The sequence below is a fragment of the Crotalus tigris genome, unplaced genomic scaffold, assembly GCF_016545835.1.
Source record: "Crotalus tigris isolate CLP2741 ecotype Arizona unplaced genomic scaffold, ASM1654583v1 scf7180000024398.1132909, whole genome shotgun sequence".
NCBI classification, from domain to species: Eukaryota; Metazoa; Chordata; class Lepidosauria; order Squamata; family Viperidae; genus Crotalus; species Crotalus tigris.
Window position 1 is genome coordinate 280,449 of NW_024100566.1, and position 6,061 is coordinate 286,509.

Sequence of the window (6,061 nt, forward strand, 5' to 3'; positions counted from 1 at the left end):
CTCTCAGGATCTTCTGCCCAGTCCTTCCCCAGAGACCAACAATCAATTCTTCACCACTACTGCCTACACTCAATTGGGTTCCTCCTTCTCAACTTAGATGGAGCTTCCGTCTCTCTCCATTTTCATTTCCCTTTTTTCAGGAAAACCACTCCAGGAATCAACTGCTCTGCACACTTAATTTCTTTTCCAACTCTTCTCTCCAGCCATTAATGCAATGACTTTTTCTTGCCTTTTCTCTTCAATTTTTAGTCAGGCCAGTAGCATATCCCTCCCAGCAACGGAGAAGGCAGATGTCTCTCCCAGAGCTCTGGTCCCCAACATTTATATACCAGGCTGATCAATAGGGCTCCAATCTCAAATCTCATCACAATAGCTCATCAGCCCTTATGATAGCATAGCTTCACTTCAAGGTCAAAACTGGGCCCTTCGCTCCTTTTACTCATTCCATATCCTGGCTCATGGCAGCAGAACAGCAGTCTTGTCAAGGCATTACACCCCATATGTCATAGCTGTTTGAATGTGTTGTATGAACACAGCAAATAAATTACGAACTACTAGAAATTTAGTCTAGCACGCTATGCAAAATATATTGATTTGTCTTTTTTTTATTGAAAGTTTTTTAAATTTTACAAAACAAATCCCCTCCCCAAACCCCCCCACCCTCCCCCAACCTTCCCAGAGCTGAGTACAGGCTTAATTAAAATTTTTCAGAAAAAGAAAAAAAAACTTAAAACACATATAAATCCTAAACAAATCTAAATACATTAAATTAAATAGGTTATCTTCTCTAAAAAATAATAATTGCAATCATTAAACACATTATAATATACTCTAAACATTTTCTAGTATCATACTTATATTATTATCCATCATTCTGTATAAACTCCCTCCAAAACACAAATTTAAACATTACTTTCTTTGAATATCTATACCTACAATATAAAATCTAATCTCTCCCTCTTTCTTTATCCTAGAACACAAAAATAAACATATAAACCTTCATTATACCATTAAAACTAAATACTCTTTGAATACTTAAACTAAATACTTAAACTTAAACTTCTTATCTAAGATTTTCATTCAATCTCCATAATCTTCTCTCCTATCAAAAAAAAAACTTAAAAGACATATAAATCCTAAACAAATCTAGATACATTTAATTAAACAAGTATCTTCTCTTAAAAATAATAATAATAAAAAAACCCAATCATTAAACACATTATAATATACTCTGAACCTTTTCATATCATACTTATGTTATTATCCATCATTCTTTATAAACTCCCTCCAAAACACAAATTTGAACATTATTTAAAACATTAGAATTCCCTTATACACATTTAAATCTTTACCAGTAACAAATTCCATCCACAATAAACACATTCCTTATCAATTTCTCTTGTCCATAAACCATTAAAATTCCCTTATACACATTTAAATCTTTACCAATAACAAATTCCATCCACAATAAACACATTCCTTATCAGTCTCTCTTGTCCATAAACCTCAAAAGAAGTGCTTTGAAAACTGCCCTTAAAGCTAACTCCAAAAAGTTTGTAAATCTTGCTTTTCCCACAGACTCAGTACTCTTTTGAATACTTAAACTAAGTACTTAAACTTAAACTTCTTATCTAGAATTTTCATTCGATCTCCATCCTTGTCAGTCTCTCTTATCCATAAATCTCGAAAGAAGTGCTTTGAAATCTGCCCTTAAAGGTAGCTCCAAAAAGTTTATAAATCCTGCTTCTCCCGCAGACTCAGGAGCCAATACTTGTGAGGCTTCCTTAAACTCCTTCTTCTGTTGCTCTTTTTCTTTACGATTATATGTTGCACGAGTTGTCCTCTGCTCCTTCATCTCGACTTGTTGAGGCCCCTCAAACTGAGATTTCCCATTTTTCATTAATATAGGCTCTTCAGACTGCAATTCTACCCTTAAAGGTTGCTCCAAAAAATTTATAAATCCTACTTCTCCCGCAGATTCAGAAACCAATAGTTGTGAGGCTTCCTTAACCTTCTTCTGTTGCTCCTTTTCTTTACAGTTATATGTTGCACAGGTTATCCTCTGCTCCTCCATCTCAACTTGTTGAGGCCCCTCAAACTGAGGTTTCCCAATTTTCATAAGTATAGGCTCTTCAGACTGCAATTCTACCTTCTTTTCTTCCAAAGCTTTAAACTTAATAGATGGCGATGAACATACCCCCAGGACCGAAGTATAAAAGTCTTTTGCTTGAGAAACAGTATTAAGTCTATAACATATCCCCAGGTAATTCACCACCATTCCAATCGGAACATCCCATCTGAACAAGATTCGTCTCTTTTTAAGTTCATCTGCTAAAAAAACAAACTCCTTTCTTCTTCTTAAAATTTTAGATGGGATCTCCTTTAGAATTATAACATCTTGTGAAGCAATTTGAAATCTCTTCTTATAGAAAGCTTGTATAATTTCGTTGCGCAGGGATCTTTTCCCAAAGTAAATTACCACATCTCTTGGCAAATTCTTTTGCACTGCCACCACAGAGTTAACTCTAAATAATTTTTCAATTTCACTAAGTATTTCCTCTTTTTCTTTATTCAAAATCACAGCAAAGTCCTTTGCAACCATCTCTCTCAGATCTCCTTGCACAGACTCTCCCAAAACTCTGATTCTTAAGGCATATTCCATTTGTCTATATTGAAGCATAAGAATCTCATTTTCCATTTCTTTTTCCATGCTTTCAAATTTTCCCTCCATCATTTCCACTTTTTCTGGTACCTCTTCTACACGAGAGTTCAGCTTTTCAAGAACAGAGGCAACTCTTTTTAGAGCCAAAACTATCTCTTGCCTCAAAATCTTATTATTTTCCTCTAAAATCTCTTTCATTTCTGCCCTAATTTGAGATATAACATTTCCCATCATATCTTGCAAATCCTTCACAATTATTGGCTGTACCAAGGAAGAGGGTGAAGCTATTGATTTAGGTTGCTGCACTGATGATAACACCGAAGAAGAAACCACCTTAGGAGCTATAGGAATTACTGAACGCTTTGGAGCCATCTTAGAAAAATCTTTACTCCTTCTTAAAAGTTACAAAAATTAAACAAAAGAAAAAGAGAGATTAACTCCAAAAAATCAAAAAATCCTTCAAAAGGAGATCATTATAATAAAAAGAAAGGAGTTAAAAAAAGAAAAGGGAAGAAGAAAAAAATAATTAAATAGAAAAAATCCATTCCATTTTTTTTAAAGTACAAAAAGCAAAACAAAGAAGTTAAACAAAAATAATAATGCTTCTAAAATCCAAACCCAACATCAAAATCAAATCCACATTGCGTTCCAATCATTAAAAAAAAAAAAGGAAAAGGATAAAAAAAAACACCAAACAGCCTGCCAATCGCCATTCTGCCTTCCCAAAGGAAAAAAAAAAAAACGAAAGGCTTGCCGATCGCCATTTTACTTTCCCTTTCAACAAAAGGAAAAAAATAAAAAGAGGGAATATAAAAGTAAAAGTAAATCTTTAAACTTAAAATCCAAATAAAATCAAAGAAAGCAAAAGCTAAATCCTCTACTCAGCTCTGTCCGCCTCTAAAAAAGAAACTCACCAGATCACTTTAATCGTGGAGGTGGTTGCAGCGGCTTGTTTTGTCCCTAGGGACAAAAGCAGCTGGGAAGCGGAGACAGTCTGAACTCCGTGGGAGCACTCCTCCCACCCCCCCAAAAAAGCCTTGGGGTGCATGAGAGTGGCTCTACCACTATTCAGACAACCCTCTTCCCCCCCCCTTTGCCCAGGAGGGGGATTTTGAACCGCTGAATAGCTGATGGCCACTGTTCATAGCGATTCAAACACTTACCCAGGAGGACGGCTACAAAGTAGCCGCCATCGCGCGCGCAGATCCACCGGAAGTCTCTCGATTTCTCTTGATATGTATGAGAACCCAGCAAACTGAGTTGAGTTAATCAAGGGAAAGTATGTGGACAAACACAACTACATTGTAAAGCAAATGCATAACGTGCAATAGTCCTGCTCACAAATATGCCTGCATAAGTTGTCAGAATTACTTAGGCAAATTCACACTACATATTGTCATAATATAGTTTGCTTGCAGTTTAGCGTATGGTGTGCACCCAGGCACTGTGGTTAATAAATGTTTATGGCTTGACTTATGAACCTAATTATGGTTTATTCAGTAAATCATACTTATACAGACTTACATTTTATTTGAAACTCTTTCATCAGACCACAAATTTGTACAAGACAGATTGCCTAAATTTAATTTTGGACAACGCATTAGGTTATTTTATACTTGAATGTATTGTGCAAACCCATAAAATGAATTCAGAATCACATTGTTTTGTTTGCACACAGCAAAGAAGGCTTTGGAATAATATGGATAAAGATTGGGCTCAGAGTGTTGATCAGTTGCTAAAGCATGATATATAACAAATAACACAGCCATCAATAAGCATTATCACTGCATAGTCTCATCTCTATACCCAGTTGCATGGCAAAGCCAAGTTTTGGCACTCTCTTGGGATAACTGAAAGAATTTTGCCCTGAATACTTCAGTCAGGGTGTAATGCAACATGTCCCATGAAACACGTTTAACCACTTCTTTAAATCAGTTTTAATTTGATAATAAACTAAGTTTTCCAGAAACAGTGGTACCTAGAAATTCCTATTCCCTCCTTACCACAAAGTGATTGACTTTACACAGGATGTCCCCATCAATTTCTCTACGAGTTGAAAATCACTACAGGGCAAAAGTAGCAATGTTCCTCAAGATGCCTCTTTCCCCCCCCCCCAAGAATTCAGTAGTAAAGACTTCCATAAGTAGACTCCCTCAAAGCTTAGTAAATTACATGAACACATCTGTATCATTTACGTTTTTGTCTGCCAGCAGTGTCAAAATCTCATTTCAAAAATCCCAATTTTTACCAGCCTATCCTACGACACTGGGTCTTCCTGCTGGTCTCAGCCATGTATAAAGAGGGAGTTACCGTAAATATATCCCATTTTCTCAACTATGTTTGTCCTCCGACGTCACAAATTGAAACTACAAAGGATGTCCCAAAGATGCATTTTCAAGAGGCAACTGGACTTTGTTTTTCTTTGAAGACATTTCGCTTCTCAACCAAGAAGCTTCTTCAGCTGACTAGATGGTACAGAATGGAAGGATTTACATCTGTCTGCAAAGAATATAAATCCTTCCATTCCCCACCATCGAGTCAGAGCTGAAGAAGCTTCTTGGACAAGAAGCGAAACGTCTTCAAAAACAAGAAAGTCCAGTTGTCTCTTAAAAAAGCACCTTTGGGACAACCATGACCTGGACGACTGAGAATCTCCATGGACATTTAATAACAAAGGATAATTATTTATTCCATTTCTATCGCTGCCCATCTCAGTCAATGATTCTGGGCAGCTTACAATTCAAAAAAATATATTACAAATATTAAAAACATTTTAAAACAATAAAAACAGTGAAACCAATAAAAACACTAAAAACATCCAACTTAAATATACATGGGAGCAAGATAGTTGCCCAGTTTGGCAATACAGCCTGGAAACGGGGCCCTCGACACATTCAGCGCCCCAGGCTTGGCAACACAAACTTTTTAGGGCTTTAGGAAAAGCTAACAAGGGCTGAGACCATTCTGATCTCCGACTGCAGTTTGCGCAAACTGTCACACCTGAGGTAAGTACCTTCCAGCAACAGTTGCTTTCAACTGCCAGGGAACGCCAAGTTTAACACGAGGAAGCATAAGCCCTTTTCCTCCGAGCCATGAGATGGCGCACCCCCAACCGCCAGGTTGGATTTTGTTCTATTTTTTGTGCCCGCGAGTGGTTTTACCATTGTCTCCTTCGTAGGGTTGAGAGAGAGTGACTGGCCCAAGGTTACCCATCTGGCTTCCTGCTGAAGGCAAGACTAGAACTTATCATCTCTACCCTGGTGCCTGAACCACTAGTCCGCCAAATTGACTCAGCCAGAAACCCCCTCCACAATTTCCAGCTGCTCTTCCCCCCTCCTCCCGCTCCTCGTCAGCTTTCAACTCTCACAGCACTGGCTTCCCATTGTTCCTTGCGCGGAG